This window comes from Populus euphratica, unplaced genomic scaffold (assembly GCF_000495115.2).
Source record: "Populus euphratica unplaced genomic scaffold, PopEup_1.0 scaffold257.1, whole genome shotgun sequence".
Lineage (NCBI taxonomy): Eukaryota > Viridiplantae > Streptophyta > Magnoliopsida > Malpighiales > Salicaceae > Populus > Populus euphratica.
The window spans coordinates 99877-123797 of record NW_011500139.1 but is presented as its reverse complement, the minus strand read 5'-3'; the positions used below and the strand labels follow the sequence as shown (position 1 = coordinate 123797).

Genomic DNA, 23921 nt, shown 5'->3' with positions numbered 1-23921 from the left:
TCTTTGGAATTTATGTATCAAGTTACAAAATACTTTGTCTATAAAGAATGAATCAGATTACCTAAACTAAGAGACCAGCCATTTATTCAACACATCAGCGTTATTTTTGAACATATTGGGTTTCAAAACTCATCACAGTCCTAAGTCTTTCAATGTGAACCAAAACATATTTAATTGTAAATTGGAATAATAAAATGATCATTTTGCCCTTCTAAAACAAAATAAATTAACTTACTACTAGGGTAATAAGATCTTTCTCACATGATCTATTAATCATTTTCATTTTGATTCATATTTTATTAGCATAATGAAATGACTTAATTATAATGAAAAGCAAAAAATATTAAATTTTCATCCAAGGGTGCCTTCATCTTTTTTACTTTTTTAAGCATAAAGAAACAAATGAATTACCTATAAAAAAATAAAAAAATTATTAAGTTATTATTCAAGAACTTTTTTATATTTTCAACCTGTTTTTTGTTGTTATATTCAAGTTGACTGAGGGGTAATTTACTTTTTTGTTGTTCATTTAAAAAATAAAAATGGTTTGCAAGTACACATGCTAACAAGTGGGGAATGTTTGTGCTATTTGAGTGGCGCATGAGGCATCCATCATTCAGAGGCCAAACAGAGGTTTATGAAACAACGTTTGAATTGTCTTAGTAACCCCTCCATCACTAGATGCCTCATGTAGCTAACAACCATTTTTACTCCTTCTTCCCCCCCTATGTTTGGCCCTTTAATTTTTTGAAAAGCTCTTCAATTTTTTTATTTAAATTTGGTTACCTTTTTTTTTTTTTTAAATAATTTATAAAATTGGATATTTGTTTTCAATTTTATTCTTCTCTAATTTTTTTTCTAACATATTTAGTCTTCATTCTTTTGATTGCTATTTGTTTTATTTGAGATAATTTGTGTTTTTTACAATTTCATCCTCCTTTAGTTTTTTTCGTATCAGATTTTATCTGTATTTTTTTGGTCATTATTTTTATTTTACCTTGACAAATTTTTAAACTATTTTTTTTAAATTTTATCCTTTTATATTAAATTTATTGAGAATTGAGCTTCTTGATTGATATTATCAAATAGTAAGTTCTATTATTTTTTATTTATTTTCTATAGGATTTTTCACTAATTTTGAAAATATTCAAGGTATCTCGAGTCTTTTTATTTTTAGCTCTTTGTTAAATTGATTTTTTTTGAAAAAAATTTTATTTTTGAATTAAATTAAACTAAGCATGAAATGCACATTTTATAGTATTTTATTTAGTTTGCTTTCTAGGTCATTGCTCTTACAACTTGTGCATCCTCTTTTAGTATTGTCTTATATCATTTTATAGTGATGTTAGAACTGTTTTAGTAAGTTTTTTCTAGTAGTGAAACAATTTCAATGGCAAAGCGACAATGAATTTAAAAAAGACTTTTCTTTCTTTTTTTCCAAGTATAATTTTAACAAATTATTTTTTATAGTTAATTATTATAAAAAGAAATTATTCACTTTATTTATTGTCAATGTATTTGTTTTTATCATATTATTAAATTAGCAAAGCTTATTACTCTTAATAAAATCAATTACTTGAGTCTTATAATTATTTTTTTTTTTTTAATAATACTAGCTTTCCAAGTCCAACATCCTTTTTTAAGTTAGAAAAAACCTAATCCAGCACGGGTTTTATAACCTATATCAATATGATACCCTGCACACCGCAAGTCCATATTAACAGTAGCCATGCTCCAAACACAAGTCTTGGCTCACACTGGGGAAGAAGGTATTTATCCAGAAATAGAGAGCAAGAAGAAACAACATACGCTTTCATCATGTATAAACCTGCAACATCAAAATCAAACAACAGGGATATTTCTACTCTCTCATCAATGTAATCACCACACCTGTGATTTTGTATGTAGAAAAAGACGTGTATAATCAAATACATATGAACTCAATATCTCACCAGGAGTGGAAAAACGGTACTAGCATATACGAAAAAGCCTTCCTCCGTATTTAGTGAAAACATGTTTAGGTTTTCTACGGAAGAACTTATAAACATATCATGCCTCATATTCTGTTCAAGAACCTCCATGACGGTAATAGAGCACTGACCGGTAGATGGCAGCAACACGAAGAAAGCAGATGAGCACTATGAGGAGATCATCCAAGAGACCAACTATTCCCAAAATTCCTATAAATTATCACCCGTAGCTGATTGCATTATTTTAATGTTATTCACCAAAACAAGAGAACCAACGTAATCCAAAAGAAATACAAAACATAAATGAGTAATTAAAATAAAGCAATTACTTACCTTCTGGAATAATGTCTACAGGGCTGATGATGTAGACAACACTTAATACCATCTGCAAACAAGAAAATAAATAAGAATCTTGCTGTAGAAATGAAACTAGTAGTCCAACCAATTCAAGTAATGCATACAATACTCATATGGGTTAATGTAAGAAGATTAGTCCTTTAATCTCATGTAGTTGTTTACAACAAAGGTAGTTACAGTTTCTCCTAACAAACAACCAAATTATATGCCAGTCAATGATTGCAAAACATAACAGTAAACTGAATACGATGTTGCTAAGCGAGTCCATCTTGCATATGCAGTCCAGCAAAAATAATTGTTCATACTAGACTAGATTATTATTAGTGGCAGAAAATCAGCATGTTAATGGCAGAAATTATGATAGATTTTTGGCAGGAATTGTTGTCCCCCATTTTCAGCTAGATTTTTGGCAGGAATTGTTGTCCCCCATTTTCAGCTATAAATAGAGGATCAGAAAGGGCAAACGGTGACAACAAACACACTAAACACGTAGTAGAAAGAGCTGTCTTCATTGGCAGAAGCAGCTGCAGAATGGCAGTATTATAGCAGCCTCTTTACTTTGTAGATTTCCTCCAACAACCTAATTTCAAACTCTCCTTTGTAAATTCTAACGATTATGTCACTGTCATATGTCATGGGATTTTATCATGAGAATCCATCTATAGTAGCTTTAAAACTTTTCCCTTTACACTAGCATTACAAACCCTAAAATTTAGTCAAACCTCAATCCTACCATGCTGCTATTCTTGATATTATAAACTCTGTAAATTTCAAACACTTCAAAATCCATACAACTCACTCCAAACCAACATATTCCATATGCATCATAAAAAAATCATTCATATCATTCACCCTTCAGATTTGGGTCAACCCTTGCATCCACCCATCTCCTTCCCAGCACGCCTCCGCCTAAATTATCAAGATTTTGGTATATATACATACTAGGATTTCCAGCAAGCTTGGTTTAATACCTTCTTCCTCCAAAACATCAATTACAGTCACTCCTGGCTATTCTACTTCCATAATTCCATGATATCTACAAAACTCTCAAATTAGTTTCTCTAATAGTTGGATTATTTTAGTTGTTATATTAACTTTCTCAAAGACCATCCTCTAGTTGAAAATGATTATCTTCATTTGAAAAACAATTTTCAACTTTCTCCTTTCGAAAGAAAGTTTTCCTCTTAATTTTTTGTACAAAATTGTTTGTTCCATGAGTATGTTCATGGTTCTATAATTACCACCTTCAAAATGAACATTCAGTCCTTATCCGCAAATTCAAAATCAAATGGTGAGATTTGTTTGCCGCTGAATCAAAAAGTTTCAAATCAGCTATTACAGAATGGTTTCAAAAGAATCAAATAGCTTCCATCATTAATCATCATCCTCAATCCAAGTTTCTAGCCTGGAAGGCTCAAACGACAACACTCCTTGCCTCCACTAGAATTGAGGAAAAATATCTTCAAATAGTGCAAGACATTTTATAAAACCAAGACACTAAAATAGTCTTGTTCCAATCTAGCTTATCTAACTCAATATCTCCTACTATATAATGAAAATGATTGTTTTGGCACCTATCAAAAGGCACTAAAAAAAATTTCGACAGAAAATATCAAAAATACTTTTGACACAAAAGTCTTCTACTTATAAAAGGTGTTTTCCACTTTTAAAAGGCGTCACCCACTTACAAAAGGTGTTCCTCACCTCTGCAAAAGACGTTACCCACTTATAAGAGGTGTTCCTCACCTCTGCAAGAGCCAGGCTTTTCTTCTCTATAAAAGGCGGCTTTCTTCTACTTGAAAGGTAGAACCGAAGATCACTACATCAAGTTTCTCTACAAAAAAACCATACTTTCTCTATATTTAAAACCTGTATTAATATATATATTTTTAAATTCTAAATTTATAACCATTATCTCCTGCAACTTATCTCCTATATTGAATCAAATACAAATTTTCAAGATTCATTTCTTTAAACTTTTGGATCTTTACATGTTTATATTTACATCTCTTTAAATAATTTTATAGATTAAGTATGCTTTGTGTTTGATCAAGGATCTTAACATTGTTGATCTTATCTTGTTCATTTGCATCAAAAATTTGTTTGCTTCTTTGCTTCTTTTTACAAACTTGGTATATCAACTGGAAACATGTGACATGATCTAAAGATCATTCTTAGGTATAACAACGCCACATACTGTGTTTTCTTACAAAGGTTGTAGTTTTATTGCAAAATGTTTCAATAGTTTATTGGTATCAGAGCTTATTGGGATCTGGGTGTGATTAGTTTTTTAGATTGTAGAAACCCAAGAGAGAAGAGAGACCTTTAGTTCATAGGTGAATGATACTGAATGGTGTAAGTCCCGTTGAGTGATTAGGTCAGTAAATCCATATAAGTTGCAGCCTGTTTTCTAAACTCTTTTTTTCAAACTATGAATTTTGTTTTTTATAGATCTATTTTTTTAGCTTCTTTTTCATTTGAAACCTCTAAGAATAAGAGCATTGTACAAAGTTAAGAAATAACAATTGAAGATTTTACAAAAAATATTGATGATTGAAAAATTCCAAAGATTTTTCAAACACAAATTTATCAAAAGTCTAAAAATAACATTTTTAAAACAGATTTTAAAATTAAAATAGAAGAAATATATTCAACTTACAAAACCTTTTAAGACTATTCAACTCCTCTTCCAAAAATCCATACAAAAACAACAAGCCAGAAACTACAAATACATTCATGTACGTCTAGTACAAGTCAATATCAAACCTCTTATAAAAGAAGGCTTAAACACCTCCATTCTACTTGTCCTCCGAGATCCTAGATTCCATAAGACTCACTCCTAAGTTCTATTGAGTCTAGCCTCTACAGCGATCCAATATCTTTTGACTGCTATCCAATTATTACTATATCTCTCAAAGATAAAAACATCTTACAAAACATATTACTATAAATCAAAACCCATAATTACAATATGCTTGAAGGATCTATCCTCATTGCTTTTATATTCAAAACCCATTATAAAGCCATGTTCTTTGCCTTTGCTAGTAAACACAAATACCAATTCCAAAAAAGAGAAATACTCCTCCAAACATATCTATCCCGATCAAACACACTTCTCCAAATAAATCTATCTCGATTAAACATAATTGTTCCTAAAGTTATCCAATGGAAAGATATAACCCTTTTAGAAGATTGGATCCTTGATTCCAGAAGATTGGATCCTTGAAGGATCAAACCAACAAGAAATACCACAACCACCACAACCAAATGTTCAAATTAAAAATGTAACCCAATGTTCTGATGGTAAAGTCAAATTGTTTTTCCACTGTCATTCTACAAGCTTAAGATTCTCCAAATAATCTTCCTCTTCCAGCATAGTAGATTTTGGAAGAATTTTCAAAATACCTTCTCTCATTAACACTCCATACCATACAAACCTTTCTAGATACTCTACATCAGACATCCCTTCTATGGGTTTTCAACATGCAAATTACACTACAAATATACCAAACCAATGTATACCAACACTGAACAACAATCACCTTCAACATCTCCAACTTTCTCAACAGTCATTGAAAACATCCAAAATAAGCTGAATGTTTTGACTTCAGAAAAATATTTTGTTCTTGTCAAAACTCTTTTCAAAAAAGATTTTTATAATGCCTATAATTTTGCAAAATGAATTTAGTTTTTCCAACACTTTCTTCGACGGAGAAAGTGAGATACAAAAATAATTTTATAATTTCATTAAGTTACATAAAATACAAATTTTATTCTTTGTATAGAGACTCAATGCAGCAGTTGTTTCAATAAGCAATTCACCATGCTTTTATTGATAATTATTGTGTGCAATATATACAGCAACGTGGAATCAATTTTGGAAACAAAAAAATGGTAATACGAAAACTGTGTTATTACAATATACAGTTACAGATTTTAAGTTCCAAATATAACATTGATGGCAGAGTTTGTGCCATGATTTTCAGCTATTCCTTCTTTGTGTTGATTTGAACAGATTCTCTGCATGTTTCCCTGATACGCCCCTGCAAGATTGAGCTTCCATTGGCAAGACCAATCTTGCTATGAAACATAGTCGTTCGTTGTTTGGACAGTGGTTTGGTTAACAGATCAGCGAGTTGGTCTTGTGTGTGTACATGTCTAACTTGAAGACTTTCTTGTTGCACCAAATCTCGTATAAAATGGAGATCAATTTGAATATGTTTCATACTTGAATGGTTCACTGGATTAAAGTTGAGGTGCGTGGCTCCTAGATTATCACATAACAACAGAGGAGAGTCTTGGATTAGAAATGCAAGTTCTTTGAAAATAGTGGACAACCAAATTGTTTCTGAGGCCGTATTGGCCAGTGCTCGGTATGCAGCCTCCATCGAGAATCTTGCAATTGCTCTCTATTTATTGGATGTCCATGAAATGGGATTAGGTCCTAAGAAACTGATGTATGCAGATGTCAACGTGCAGTCATCCATATTCCGAACCCAATCAGCATCAGAATATGTGTGTAACACTAAAGGTCCAGCTCTATGAACCTGAATACCATAGAAAATGGTTTGTTTTAAGTATTGTAGAAGCTGTTTGGTTGCTGTCCAGTGAGTTATAGTGGGCTTGTGCATAAATTGAGAGAGTTTGTTAACTGGAAATGATATATCTGGTTGCATCAAAAAGAGGTATTGAAGGTTGACCATAATGTGATGAAATTTTGTGCTATCCACAGCAGCGGTGCCATCAACCAGTTAAAATGATTGTGATATAGATAGAGGCGTGGAGAAATCTTTGGCACCACTCATATTGCTATTAGCTAGAAGCTCACGAACATATTTATGTTGTGTGAGGAATAAGCTAGCCTTAGTGGGAATGACTCTAACACCCAAAAAGAAGTGAAGAGGTCCCATGTCCTTGAGAGAAAACATATCTCCCAGCTGCTGAATGAAGGTGGTCACAAGAGTAGGATTGTTCCCTGTTATGACAAGATCATCAACATAAACCATTAAGTAGCAGAGATTAGAGTCGTTGCTATAAATGAATAGAGAAGAGTCTGTCTTAGAGATGTGGAATCCCATCTGAAGAATAGCAATTTTGGTGCTGTATACCAAGCTCTAAGTGCTTGTTTAAAGCCATAGATGGCCTTGTTCAACCTGTAGATATGGTTAGGTTTGGACAAATCTCAAAACCCCAGAGGTTGCACTATGAAGATAGTTTCAGTTAATGCACCATTAAGAAATGCATTGTTGACATCCATTTGACGTAATTCCTAGCCACTCATGACTGCAATAGATAATATAGCTCTTATAGTTGTTGGTTTTACTACAGGGCTGAACGTTTCCTTATAATCAACCTCTAGACGTTGATGGAAACTCTTAGTAACTAGACGGGCTTTGAATCTATCGACAAAGCCATTTGCATTCCTTTTTACCCGAAAGATCCACTTGCAACCCACGGGTGCATAGTTGGAAGGTAATGGCATTAGGTCCCATGTTCCATGTTTCATTAGAGTAGTGAGTTCATTTGACATAGCCTCACGTTAGTGAAGTTGAGTAATCACTTGGCTCACATAAGTTGGTTCTATGGTCTGGGGAAGAGGGTGTTTGGTTACTATGTGAATTTGTTTAGGTCTGAAGATTTGGTTCATGGAGCGTGTGGTTATGGTGTGGGTGCGAGGAGGAGGATTGGTGAGTGGGATAGGATTGGAACCAATGAAATATAGGAGAGGAGAAAGTGGACTATGATCCAATTCAATAAGGTGAATGGGGGGTGTTGTTCCAAATTTAAAGAGGACGCAAAGGTGTTGAAATTACCTGGGGAGGATGCAACAATGACAGGGGAGTCTTCTGGAGACAATGATGAGGCTGGTGTTATGGAGACCATTGGTGGTGGCACAACGATCTGCGGGGAACCAAAATGCAATGGAGTGACTTGATGACTGGCTTGACTGACCGGTTTGGACAGGATTTATGAGGAGGTGCAATAATATTGAGTTTCATCAAACAACACATGACGAGAGATAAATAATTTTTGTAAATGAGGATCAAAACAATTGTATGCATTTTGAGTAGATGAATAACCAAGAAAAATGCATGCTTTGGATTTTGGTTACATTTTATTTGAATTATAGGGACGTGTGAGGGGATAACAAATATAGCCAAAAAATTTTAATTTTAAATAACTTGGGGTTTGATCAAAAAGAGCTTCAAAAGGTGATTTATGTTGCAGAAATGGTGTGAGGTAGGATGCTATCTGGAAAGCATAGGGCCAGTAAAAAAAATCAAGATTTGCATCTTCAAGTAGTGTAAGCCCCATTTCCACAATGTGATGGTGACGGCGTTCGGAAGCGTCATTTTGTTGGGGGGGTGTATGGAGCAGTGGTGTAGCGAGTTATGCCATAACGTGAGAAATAAGATTTTAAAACAATAAACTCACCTCCATTATCAGAGTAGATTGTTTTGATTGGTTTTTGAAAATGGGTTTCAACAAACTTTTTGAACTGTGGAAAAATATTAGAGACACCTGATTTAGTTACTATTGGATATAACCAAATGTATTTTGTATAGTGATCCACAAAAATAAGATAGTATTGTGAACCATCAATTCCAGTATAACTAGTTGGACCCTACACATCCATATAAATAAGTTCAAGGGGTGTATGGCTTTGAAGATTGGTGCCACGAAAGGATTGTTGATGTGTTTTATTAATGGAACAAGAATGATATAAAGATGAAAAATGTTTTTGCGATGAAATGGGAAGGGAAAAATTCTTAACAAGATGATGAATAATTTTGAGTGAAAGATGCCTAAGACGTTTGTGCCATCCATCAATGGAAGTTCGTTCATGCACAAAAGCAACTTTTTAGGGGCATCACCATTGAATCCGGAAAGATATAGATGCCATTGTTACACCCTCCTTTTAGTAGAACCGCCCCTGTGGTCGTGTCCTTCACAAAAAAATAAAAAGGATGAAGTTCAACAAAAATATTATTTTTTTTGGTAAAGTGATGAATATAAATTAAATTTTTGCGAAGATTTGGAACATAGAGGGTGTCATGGAGTGTAAAGTTTTGATGGGTAAACTGTAAATTCAAAGAACCAATATGTAAGACTGTCAAACCTGAGCCATCACTGAGTATTACTTCATTAGTTCCATTATATTCAGAATGAATAGATAAATTGGAAAGATCACCCATGATATTATGTGAAGTGGACGAATCAAGTAACCAATTGTTCTTCTTCCCAGTAGAGGTTGTGGCACAATTGATAGATACATTCTGTAGATGAAACTGAGGATAAGACTTTGCAATGTGACCAAATTGGTCATATATTTTGAATTTGGGCTCATAGCGTTGATTGAAATAGTTGGCTCTGCCAGAATTAAAACGACATCCATCACGTTGAGAGCCACTAAAATTTATACCTATGCTGGAACCATGATACCCCCGGGGGTTGTCATTTGGTTTAGGGGACCACTGTTGACTCCCTCTATAATTAGAAGGCTTTGTCTTTGTGTAGTTAGCGGAAGCTACTAGGTGCTACGTTGTTGTTTCTAAGCGCCTTAGATATGTCTCATGTCCCACCAGCAGATCATGTAGCTCCTCAAATATCAGTGGTGATTCTCGGGCTTGAATAGGCGCTACAATCTCCTAAAATTCTAAATCTAAACCATTCAATACATAAAGCGTTATGTCATCATCTGAAATTGAGTGATCAATAACGACTATTTCATCAGCTAAGGTCTTCACAACATGGAGATATTTTGTAATTGACCAGTGTCCACACTGGATTAAGGTGAGTGCCTTCTTTAACTGCATAGCACGAGTTCTTGATCGGCTAGCATATAGATTTTTTAGCTTTTTCCAAGCTTCGTGAGATGTTTTTATCGTAGCAATGAGTGGTGTGATTAAAGGTGATGTGGAGGCTAGAATAGCACTCAGAATAAGTTTGTCCTGCCAGACCCAGTAGAGCTTGTAGAGCTCATCAGTGGCAATGCCAGAAGAGGAGGGACATAGAAGTGTGCCTTCAACATAATCGAGTAGATCGTAACTAATAAGAAGTGCTTCAAATTGATCACACCATTGAGGGAAGGTGGAGGGGGTTAATTTTTCATTAATCTATATTGTGATATTGAAAGCAATGAGTGGTTTGTCTGTTGTGGAAAAGGGTTGGTTATTGAGGGTGAAATTTGGGTTTTGATCGGAGGATGATGACATTATGGTGTTTTGGATCGATGATTCGTTAGAATTTGAGTGCTCTGATACCATATAGAGACTCAATACAACAACTATTTCAATAAGCAATTCACCATGCTTTTTATTGATAATTATTGTGTGCAATGTATATAGCAGCGTGGAATCAGTTTTGGAAACAAAAAAATGGCAATGCTAAAATTGTGCTATTATAATATACAATTGCAGATTTTACGTTCCAAATATAGCGTTGATGGTAGAGTTTGTGCTATGATTTTCGGCTATTCCTTCTTTTTGTTGATTTGAGCAGATTCTCTGCATGTTTCCCTGATACTTTGATTGGTTTGAATTACATTATGTATCTGAACATCACATTGCATATCCTTTTGCATCCATCAAACATGCATGCCCAGTAGCATTAAGATCTAAAACCCCTATAGTCCGAACATCCACCATTGAGACATACCCAAATAATCCACAACAACCAGACTGTAGATGCACCTCCCTATAAATTATCCACTGATAACACCCTTTAAATATTAAACACATAATCCATTAAAATAACTTTATAAACACCAATCTCAATACCTTAGGTAAACAACTTACCCACTTGGAAAGACAAATACAAAGAACAACTACCAGTTCAATTGACATCAAAACCTCAATTGACCTAAAACTAAAGAACTCAGTCTTCAAACCTTATCCAATTACAAAAACAAGCCAAACAAAAATTTAAGAAAACCAAACAGATTTTTTTAAAGCCATCAAAACACATTTACAATACCTTGATAGTTCATCTTTGACTGTCCTAGACACACCACAAATAACCAACCCCTTTAAATCTACAAATCAAGTCAATACCCTACAAAATATTCATGGGCAATCTTCTGATGAAGAATATAGAGTATACTTAATCTGTAAAATTATATAAAGAAATGTAAATACAAACATGTAAAGATGGAAAAGTTTAAAGAAATAAACCTTGAAAATTTGTATTTGATTCAATGTAGGAGATAAGTTGCAAGAGATAGTAGTTATAATTTTGAAATTTAAAAACATATATATTGATACAGGTTTTGAATACAGAGGAGGTATGGTTCTTCTGTAGAGAAACTTGATGCGGTGATCTCCGATTCTGCCTTTCAAGTGGAAGGAAGCCTCCTTTTATAGAGAAAGAAAGTTTGGCTTTTACAGAAGTAGGGAACACCTCTTATAAGTGAGTGACACCTTTTGTAGAGGTGGGGAACTGTTATCAGCGAAGGAGGGAAATAAAGATTTTTTATTTGAATTCAAATTAATTACTTTCCATTATGCACCGTTTTACTTAGTTCCTTAAACACATTGTTTTACTTAGTTCGTTATGGTGCCAGTATTAAGAACACACCACACTCCTGTAGGTGTGGAACGGTAGAGTTTTCCATTCAATTATAAAAAGTGTAACGGAATGCATGTATTACACATGCAAATGAAATGAAATACGAATAAGGTTCCTTGAAGTCAGGAACTCTACTCTTTCTTTATCCTCTGTGAATTACTCCTCATAGCCACCACAACTAAACACTGAAACAAATAAACTCTATCTATTATGCCATGGTTCCTATCATGTTTCTGATATCATTGATCTGAGCTCCTTGGTTTTCAATGGTTTGATCGAGTTTTATGCTTTGTCCTTTCAGCGTATCCATCAGCATCTCATATTTCTGGACACTGTTTTGCCTTACTGCTGTTATGGACTCTTTCATGCATTTAAACTCTAATGATTTGGTATTTGGTGGCATGGTAGTGGTGTGGGGATGGTTAGCTCTGATACCACTTGTTACGGGTGAAACACTTATGGTGCTTACCTGTATGAGGTCTAATAAAGGAGGAGAATGAATGGTTAGTGGTGGGTATATATCTCACACTCTAGGAGACTCTAGTTATAACATGGCAAGGCATACCCTAAAACCAGAAGGAGTAGAGGGCGGAAACAAAGGGTTATAAGAGGACAAGATATCTAGTTACAGGGTACACAAACCAACAACATTTTTTCCCTACCTTCAATGGGGAAGATGTGCACAAATGGCTTTTCAAATGCACACAGTACTTTGAGATGGAAGATGTGGCTGATTCAGAAAAACTGCAAATAACATCCTAGTATTTGGATGGAGTTGCTCTTTTTTGGCATAAAAAATTTCTGAGAAGTTTGGGAAATCAAAAGGCATCGTGGGAGGACTATGTTGAGGCTATTTGTTATCAGTTTGAAGGACAATAAGACCCCCTAGAAGAACTGATGGAGCTTAAGCAACAAGGAGAACTAGAAGAATACATCCAAAAGTTCGACATCTTATAGAATAAGGCAGAAATAAGCGAGAAGCAAGCCTTGGTAATATTCTTAGGCGGATTGGAATTAGAAATAAAGAACACCGTTAAGATGTTTGAGCCAAAAACCCTTAAACATGCTTATAATCTAGCTAGGTTGTAGGCCAATACTCTAGTATATAAGAAATCTCTTAGTTATGTCAAGAGGTTCCCTAGTGGTTTCACAAACCGTTCCCCTCAGACCCCTGCTAACTTACCACCAAACACCCATTCGATTCCATAAAAACCACTCCACTCTCCTGGTCCAATAACCCTAACATCAGTTATAATAAAAATAACATTAAACCCATAAAATCCATTAGAGGCCAAGAATTTAAAGACAGGAGGCTGAAGGGGTTGTGTTTTTGGTATGATGAGAAGTCTCTTCTTGGTCATAGGTGTAGGAACAAAAGGGTGTACTCACTTAGTATCGTAGAAGAACTCACCCCTCATATTTCCTTGGATGCTCTAGAAGGAACCGTAGGGCTCAACACCTTGAAGGTTAATTGAAAGATAAAGAAGACAACAGTTTGCATTTTGATAGACTTATGCAGCACCCACAATTTCTTAAACACAACTATAGCCTTTAAGTTATAGTACCAATTGACAACCATTAAACCAATGATCGTACAAGCAGCTAATAGAGAGAAGATGGTATGCCAGTCTATGTGCAAGGGGTTGAGTTGAAAGATGCAAGGGATAAGCTTCCAGGCAAACATGTACATCATCGAGCTCAGCAACTGTAAAAAGGTGTTAGGAAAACAATGGCTTTCCTTGTTAGGAGACATATTGTGCAACTACAAGCACTTATGGATGTCCTTTGATTAGCAAGGGCAGAGGATCTTACTTAAGGGAGAAAATCCATCCAAGTTCCAAACTATTGAATTGAAACAATTAAGTTCTTTAGTGGGAAATCACAAACAAGTAGCGGGTTACTTCTTATGTAGTCTAAAGCACAACAGAGGAAGAAAAAAGGAAGGCAACAGACTCAGTAACGAGTTTCTCAATTCAACGACATCAAGGATAATCATCTATAACATCTACTCCAATCATACTAGGATTTATTCAAGAAGCCTAATGGACTACCACCATCGAGAGCTCAAGATCATAAAACTCCTCTTAAGACTGGGAGTGAAGCGATCAATTTAAGACCCTATCACTACTCAGGACTACAGAAGGATATCCTATATGGGATGGTAAAAGATGCTCAAGGCTGGGATCATCAAGACTAGCAACAATCCTTTCGCATCCCCAGTAATTCTAGTTAAGAAGAAAGATGCCACATGGAGATTTTGTGTAGACTACAAGGCACTGAACAAGCTTACCATCAAGGATAAATACCCCATTCCAATGATTCAAGAACTGTTGGAGGAATTAGTGGGAGCAACAACTTTTTCCAAGATCGACTTTAGGTCAGGGTATCACCAAATCAGAATGACTATAGGGGAAGAGTTTAAAACAGCCTTTAGGACTCACAGTGGCCATTACGAATTCCTGGTCATGCCGTTCAGCCTAACCAATGCCCTAGCTACCTTCTAGAGCCTCATGAATGAAGTTTTCAGGGATCACTTAAGGAAGTTTATTTTGGTGTTTTTCGATGACATTTTAGTTTATAGTCGTACCTTAACCAATCATTATAAACACCTCAAAATAGTCCTAGAAATATTAAGAGGGCATCAGTTAGTGGTCAAGGTTAATAAATGTTTTTTCAGTAAAAGTCCGGTGGAATATTTAGGCAATATTATTTCAGCATAAGGTGTGGCAATTGACCCTCTTAAGATACAGGCCATTTCAGATTGGCTGATTCCTCTAAATCTAAAATAGCTAAAGGGGTTTTTGGGACTGACGGGATATTATCAAGGATTTGTTAAAGGTTATGGAAGCATTTCTAAACCACTTACTTCTCTATTGAAAAAAGGAGCTATGAGGTGGAATGAAGAAGTTGCACAAGCATTTACCCTCTTAAAGAGCTTAATGACAAGTGCTCCGGTTTTAACTTTACCTAATTTTAACAAACTATTCGTAGTGGAAACAGATACGTCCAAGGTAGGAATAGGTGCAGCACTAATGCAAGAAGGACATCCCATTGCTTTCATAAACAAATCACTAGGACCGAAATAACAAAGCCTATTTGTCTATAAGAGGGAGATGATGGTGATTATACATACAATCAACAAGTGGAAACATTATTTATAGGGACGACATTTCCACATTCAGACGGACCACATCAGCCTCTAGCTTAGCATTTATCGTTACTTAAACTTTTGGGGTATGATTACGACATTGAATATAAACTGGGGAAGGAGAATGTCCCTGCCGATTCTTTATCCAGGATTCCAAGCAGGGACCTATATGCTATGACAACTTCCACTATTTCTACCAGTTTAATAGAGGAGATCAGACAGTCTTATGCCAATGATTTTGTCATACAACATATCATTAAGGATCTACAATAGTAGACAGCTTCTCATCCACACTACACTTGGGTGAATGACCATCTTAATAGGAAGGGAAATATGGTGATCGGTAACAACGATGAGCTGCGAGTTAAACTTATAGCTATGTTTCATAATTCAGTCATGGGGGCACTCAGGAATGACTGTGACTACTAAGATAGTAAGAAGCTTATTTTACTAGAAGGGGCAATAGAAGCAGATAAGGCAATACATCAGGGAGTGCAATGTCTGCCAAAGTAACAAACATGAATATGCGATCAGCCCTGGACTTCTACAGCCATTACCAATTCCATCCGCACCCTTCATTGACATCAATATGGATTTTATAACTGGCCTGCCTAAATCAGGGGGAAAAAAGGTCATTATGGTAGTGGTGGATCGATTCAGTAAGTATGCTCATTGCATGGCACTAAGCCATCCATATTCTGCTCCTATGGTTGCCAAAGTTTTTATGGAAAATATGTACAAACTCCATGGGCTACCTACTTCTATCACCAGCAACAGAGACTTGGTGTTCCTTAGTAGATTTTGGAAAGAATTGTTCAGTATTCAAGAAGTTAATCTACATTATTCTACAGCTTATCACCCACAGACGGATGGTCAAACAGAGATAGTTAAGAAAGGCATAAAGCACTACTTGAGATGCATAACGAGGGATACTCCAAATCAATGGGCAAGGTGGCTACCGCTAGTTGAGTGGTGGTATAATACCAATTACCACTCAGCCACCAAAATAACCCCTTACAAAATAGTGTACGGGTTTCCTCCCCCCATACGCATTCCATACTTTCCTAGGGATTCAGTAGTAGTCTCAGTAAATGAATATCTAAGCATTAAAGAAAAGGTGATTAACAGAGTTAGATGGCATCTACAACTTGCTCAAAATAGGATGATCATTAGTGCAAATAAGAAGCGAAGCGACAGGAGCTTTGAGGTCAAGGACTATGTTTACCTAGAGCTACAACCATACAGACAAAAATCTATTTCACACAGATCATCATATAAGTTAGCTACAAAATATTATGGTCCTTACTAGATGGTCGCCAAAGTGGGGACTGTAGCCTATAAGTTTGATCTGTCAACCTCTTTCATGATCCATCCCATGTTCCACGTTTTCCAGCTCAAAAAGCATGTAGGAAACCAAATCATGCAAAAATCCCTTCCAGCCATCGATTATGGTCCTTCCTTGTAACTCAGAGCCATACTGGAAAGACATATGACTAGGCAAAACAACCAGGCCGCCACTCAAGCGCTCATACATTGGGAAGGGTCACCACTAGCACATATAATATAGGAATTCATTGATGAGTTAAAGCTGAGGTTTCCAACATTCAACCTTAAGGACAAGGTTGGTTTCGAGAGGTGACAATTATTATCAGCGAAGGAGGGAAAGGAAGATTTCTGATTTGAATTCAAATTAATTACTTTCCATTACGCACCATTTTACTTAGTTCGTTATGGTGCCAGTATTAAGAACACACCACACGCATATAGGTGTGGAACGGTAGAGTTTTCCATTCAGTTATAAAAAGTATAACGGAATGCATGTATTACACATGCAAATGAAATGAAATACGAATGATGTTCCTTGAAGTCAGGAACTCTACTCTTCCTTCATCCTCTGTGAATTACTCCCCACAACCACCACGGCTAAACACTGAAACACACAACAATGTCAATCTATACCCACCACTAACCATTCATTCTCCTCCACTAGACCCCATACAAGTAGGCACCATAAGTGTTTCACCCATAATAGGAACACCTTTCGTAAGTGGGTGACGCTTTTTAAAAGTGGGAGACTTTTATGCTGAAAGAATTTTTGACATTTTCTACCAATGCTTTGTTTTTAGTGCCTTTTGATAGGTGGCAGAATGCCAAAGCAATCATCTTCATTATCGTCTCCAAGGGAAATGGCAAGAGATGTTGAGTTATATGAGCTGGATTGGGACAAGATTGTTTTAGGGTCTTAGCTTTGTGTAATGTCTTGCACTATTTGGAGGTATTGTTCATCAGTTCTAGCTGAGGTAAGGAGTGTTGTCGTTTGAGCCTTTCAGGCTAGAAATTTGGATTGAGGATGATGATCAACGATAGGAGCTATTTGATTTTTTTGTAACCATTCTGTAAAAACTGAATTGGAACTTTTTAATTCAACGACCAAGGAATTCCACCATTTGATTTTGAATTTACGGATAAGGATTGGATGTTCATTTTAGAGGTGGTATTCATAGAACCATAAACACACCCATTGAATAAAGAATTTTGTACAAAAAATTAAAAGAGGAAAACTTTCTTTTGAAAGGGGTAGGTTGAAAATTGCTTTTGAAATGAAGGTAACCATTTTCAACAAGAGGATGGCCTATGAGAAAGTTAACATGACAACCAAAATAATCCCACTATTGAAGAAACCAATTTAGGAGTTTTGTAGATGTCATGTAATCATGGAAGTAGAATAGCCGGAAGTGGTTGTGATTCATGTTTTTTAGGAAGAAGGCATTAAACCAAGCTTGCTAGTAATCCCAGTATCTATATGCACTGAAATCATGATAATTTAGGTGAAGGTGTATTGGGAAAAAGATGAGTTTATGTAAGGGTTGACCCCAATTTGAAGGTTGGATGATTTTTTGGATGATGCATGTGGAATATTTTGGTTTAGAGTGGGTTGTATGGATTTTGAAATGTTTGAATTTGACAGTGTTTGTAATATCAAGAATGGCAAAATAGTAGAATTGAGATTTGGCTAAATCCTAGGGTTTGTAATGCTAGTGTAGAGGGAAAGGTTTTGAAGCTGTGATGGAAGAGCTTTCATGATAAAATCCTTCTTTCAAGTCAAAATATTTTGGAAATGAGTTTTGAAAATGTATTTTGATTTAAATTTAAGAAAGGTCTCCGACAAAATGTAAGGAAATTGTAAGAATAAGGATTGACACAGCATCTTGAATAGTTCCATCTATATTCCATTTCGGTATCAAACCTCTTACAAAAAAAGGCTTAAACACCTCCATTCTAGTTGTCCTCTAAGATGCTAGATTCCACAACTTCCAAGACTCACTCCTAATTTCCATTGAGTCTAACCTTTGTAGTGGTTCAATATCTTTTAACTACTATCCAATTATTACTATATCTCTCAAAGACAAAAACAAGGCATGTGACTACAAATCAAAACTCATAATTACAATATGATTGAAGGATTTATCCCTGTTGCTCTTATATTCAAAATCCATTACAAAGCCATATTATCAGCCTTTGCTAGTAAACACAAATACCAATCCCAAAAAGAAGAAACACTACTTCTCCAAATAGATTTATCCCGTTCAAACACTGTTGTTTTTAAAGTAATCCAATGAAAAGATATAACCCTTCCAAAAGATTGATTAGACAATATGCAGTTGCATTGGTCCTTTGAAACTAAAGAACAACAAATGGAATAATATATTTAGGGGGTGATTCCTCTACGAAAAGGCATTAGCAAAGAAAACCTATACTAATTCCATTAAGCCAGCATCCAAATTTCCATAAAATCATATCATAACTTAGGAAGCCATTTCTCATTCTAACAATCTACTGTTTGGTCATTATACCATGCCTTTCTTGAGTTAAGCTCTAGTGTCCAAAACAATATTCTTGTTCACATAATATATTATATTAGATGTTGAAGAACTAAGCACCACTTTTCTAGCATTCCATTAAAGGCCTTCGTTACAAGCCAAGGTTTGGTGGAAGAAACTTAGTAGCAATATGCGATAAATATGGCAAAAAACAGTTCAATAGCAACAGCAGTAATAACCATTGTAACTAAAGGGAATAATAAGCATAGGAAAGACGTTTAGTTGGTTAAGAAATTAGTTTAAGCTATTAAGAGTTAGTTAGTCAGTTAGTATAATGCATTTCATTGTATTTAAGTCATGGTATTGAAAACTTGTAACTCGGGAAATAAAATTGAATATTTAGTGGTGTATTCTACTTCTCCCTCAAATTTCTTATACACACTTGTTTGTTAAGGAAGATCATTAATAGCCTTCTCAAATGCTCAAGATGTGAAGGCATGGAATACTTAAATTTAGAAGTATGACTCTCACCACATATTGTAGGCAGGATCGAGCAGAGGTTTGATCTTAAATCTCTTTATAACAGATGCATTAATTTTAAGTTAAATCTTAACAAAAATAAAAAGGTTTATAGCATGTTCTTAAAAGATAACAAAACATTAGACCGAATAAAAAAAAATCAATTAGCTAGCAGCATTGTTATGGTTTATCATTCATGCAAGAGTTTAAAAACCATAATGCTAGAAATAAGACTGGTAAAAATTTACTAGTTTACTTAACTGCAATGTAGACACGTGCCTTGATGACCATAGGAAGAGATCTTTGGGGATCCATTATTTCTCGCAACAACCTCTGGAGAAGAAATGCAAGGTCTTACATTCTCTGGGGATAAGAGAAACCATCTTTTAAAACCTCATAGCAGTTACAATACAGTAGTTAAATATATGTATACTATGATTATAAATGCTGAAACAGATAAAATTTTTGGTGCATATCATGAATAATAGTACTAATCATCCATCATGTCTAGCTTTCTTAAGATAAAAATGGTATTAATTTATGCAAGAAATTGATCAATTATGATTGAAACTTGAAACAAAACACCAAGAGAAAAGATCAGGTAAAGATTATAAGGTAGACTAGTAGATCCAGAAAAAGAGATTGTTGTTTGCATAATAGGCACCTTTAAATCAATAGAACCCAACAATAGTTCTTAGTAAACCAGTTAAGTGACAACTACAAGATGCGGATAACAATAGAAAAAAAACTTGTGTCTTTTAGTAATTATGAGCATAAAGAGTAATTAGTTTTATCAGGTTTCTCCTGCTCAAAATAGGCTTGGTATTTTTTTATTACGCTTTATTGGATTTGGACTGTTAGAACTTATAAATAAGTAAGTATGCTTAATAGCACTTTCAATTCATGAACTTTTTAAAATTTTCTATTCAACTGCTAAACTTTCAATTTTTTTCAAATACAAGTGTTTTTGTTAAATTTTATGTATTTTATGTTGACATGACCGTTAAATTATCATGTGGCATGATAACATGTTTTCCAAGCGTGCACAAACTTTTTAGCTTGTTTCTGAAAAAGTATATATACTTTTATTCGTTTCTATTTTAAGTGTTTATATTTGTATTTTTTTCTATTTAAATGTTTATGCTTTTGTTAAAAGCCATTTTTTATATTAAAAAAATAATTTAATTAATACTAAGCCATTACAATTTATACAAGACTCAACAAAAATATGAGCACGAAAATTGATTCTAGTCAAAAGAAAAATAACTCAACAACTACAATAATAACCATTACCCTTTTAGATGATATCTTGTCTTGTCTATTTGTTGTGCTTCTAAATAGATTCTTTTAAATTTTAATGTTTACTTTGCATCTTTATTTGATCATATTTGACCAAGACCAAACAAATAAATTTTTCACAACAAACACATGCATATCAAATTTATTAAAATGAAAAAATAAAAGTAAAACTAGCATGCCTTGAAAAAAGAAAAATAGATTTTAGACTTATTTGATTTTCTCTTCTTTCGCTAGAATGAAACATACCTCTATCTTTATTTTGATAAGTTAAAAAAATTTAATTATTTTAAAAAATTAATGATTTTAAGTACAAATCCATAACAAGGTTCATTAAGAAAATCCACTATTATTAAGTATTTAAAAAAAATATTTTATCCCATATAAGGATGTCAACAAGTGGAAACATTAACTATTAACTAATAAATTAAAAAAGAACAATTAATTAATAAACTATTGAGAATTGAGACACTTCAATAAAAAGTAAATAAAATTACAAACACTAAAGGAGAAAAAAAATACAAAATACAAACACTCAATTATAAACAAACTAAAAAGTTCACAAATATTTGGCAGATATGTCATTATATCATGTGTCAATTAAACAACCATGTTAAAACAAAATAGACAAAACCTCATAGAAACACTTAATTGAAAAAAAAAAATGAAAGTTCATGTACTCGAATAGCAAAAATAAAAGTACAGACATTCAAATAGAAAAAAAAATGAAAAGTTCATGAACCAAAAATATTGTTAACTTCATGAACCAAAAATGTTGTTAACTTCTATCTAGTATTTTATTAGTCGTATTTTATTGGTCCCAAGAAGTAAATAGCTTTATTAGGTTTTTTCTGTTCTACATAAACTTAGTATTTTTGTATTTAAGAATCTAAGTTTTTGTTGGATTTGAACTACTAGAACTCTATAACTAAGTATATGATCTTTCAATATTATAAATACAAGTTTATTTATGAATAAAATTCTAGCAATTTGCTTTTGATTGTGCGACTCAATCTCCATTTAGGTGTGACTCCGAAGAACCCCAAGTGTGAAGCTTAGTTTTTTCCTATCCTATAGGCATGACTCTTAGAAATTCATTCACACTTTCTCTCAAATCCACAAGAAATCTACATCAATACAACAACTCTAAAAAACCACTGAAACTTAGATCCAGAATAGCCCTTAAGCTATCCTGCATCACTATACATGTAACATAGGTATCAGACCTCATTGTTCCTCATCAAAAGAGTACCTACTTAAAATCTTACTAATACTACCAAGTAATTTTTTAGAGAACTCGATCTCACATACAAGTTCTATATACAATTAAATTTTCTAATGCTGTGTAGTTTTCTATGATTTTAGTTGAGTAATCAAAAATCATATGACATCATATTTTATAACATAAAAAAATACCCAAATGCATCCATGAGGAAGGAAAAAAAATACTTCCTATCTGTGGAAAATGAGACAAAACTAGGACAAAGGAATGCAACCATATAGACCATAAAGTAAAGCACCTATTCCTCTTCTCCTTTTTCTCTAAAGCTAGGAAGTAGAGCAACCACTATCTACAGAGAACGAGCTAGCAGTTGAGAATGCTACATGAAAAAAGAAAGGGAGAACAAACAAGAATTTTAAAGGAGCACCAAGAAAGCAATAATACTGCCTTTAAGGATCATATTCCATATAACAGATCTAAGAAGAAGAAAATCCTCCTAAACTTGCACAAACATGTGTAAGTAGTGAGAGACAAGGAGAGCACAAGAACTAGCCATAAGCATAAGGGACACCAAGCCATACATGTGCATGCACGTACTCTTATCAAAACTCTAATCTTATGAATCTTAGTAGTGTTGGTAAAAAAAAAAACATACATTCCAGGACCAAAATTATTATTTGTCCTTTGTTTTGGTTGTTGCCTTTTGATGCGGATCGGGCTAGAGTTGCCATATTCTAAGGAAATATTAGTTGGAAGGAAAATTTTGTTATAGACAAGATACCCGAATATGTAACCCACATACCTGAACAAGACTACTGGTATTTCCACCAAAAAGATGATTGTATCTTTTAATTTTTCCAAGAACCTCAGCAATATTAGGATCATTGCACTCCCTTAATGAAGCTTTACCAGGAACCAATAATGTAATCCGTCGATGACACAGCGGACATTTACATGGCTGGAATACAGATCCATGATGTCAAACAAGTATAATACAATCACCTAAAAATACTGAGTGAAAAAAATGTTAAATTACCTGCAGGTTTAATCTTAACAGTCCAGAACCCAAAAGTAAGAAGGAGGGGAAAAAAATTAAGTAAACCCCCCAAATATTATTTCAATGGGCTTGACAAAACAAACAGATAAAATTATGCATTTTGACCACATACTAGACAAAAATTTGTTCTTTAACTATAATAAAATGACATCAAATCAATTATGTTCCTATCGACAACTGTGCAGACCATAAACTACAAATCAAGCATCATTATAATGGTAATTTAGCAAACAAAAGAAAACCCATAAAAGATCATCATTTATCGTTCTTAAATGGAATCATCAAAATCTTCTTCCTGAATAAAAGATAAATTAAAATAAAAACTGGCATTGCATTCACATATTTAAGCTCACCCAGAAAAAACTCAGACCCAATCAATAAGCAAAACATGAAATGAAGCAAATGTGTAAATAGAAACTGACCACAAAACCATTGAAAGCAATTGGCTTGACAAGAAATGTTAAAGTGTCCATGGAATATGACGCAATAATCGTTCCCTGGAGGTCCATCCATTTCCCCCTTTCTTTTCTCTTCTCTTCTCTTTCTCGTTTAGGGTAAATGGAAAAAAAGTTCCACCATTAAAATAAATGATTCAACAGCTGCCTCTCTACAAATCCCCAGTCTCAAAGATCCACCATTAAAATAAATGATTCAACAGCTGCCTCTCTACAAATCCCCAGTCTCAAATAGTCTAGCAGGTGATATATGTTGTTAATGATTGAAAAATGATAAATACTTGTATATGACATGATATTTATAAAATACATACGAGAAAGGATTGGCTAAAACTGTAATGGACAAAAAAAGAAAGGGCAAACTACAGATGGGATCCTATAATTTTTCTAACATTTGCTCTCTATTATTTAAATATTTTCTTTTGGTTTGAAGATAAGGCATCTTTGGCCTTGTTTTTGTACCTATTTCGGATATTTTCTAACATTTGCTCCCCTACTATTTGAATTGA

General features: G+C 34.1%; 1 pseudogene; it reads right to left on the bottom strand.

Moving 5' to 3' along the window:
* Positions 1-1793: 1793 nt before the first annotated feature.
* LOC105110578 (E3 ubiquitin-protein ligase RNF170-like) lies at positions 1794-23920 on the bottom strand (annotated as a pseudogene).
* Position 23921: the final 1 nt, after the last annotated feature.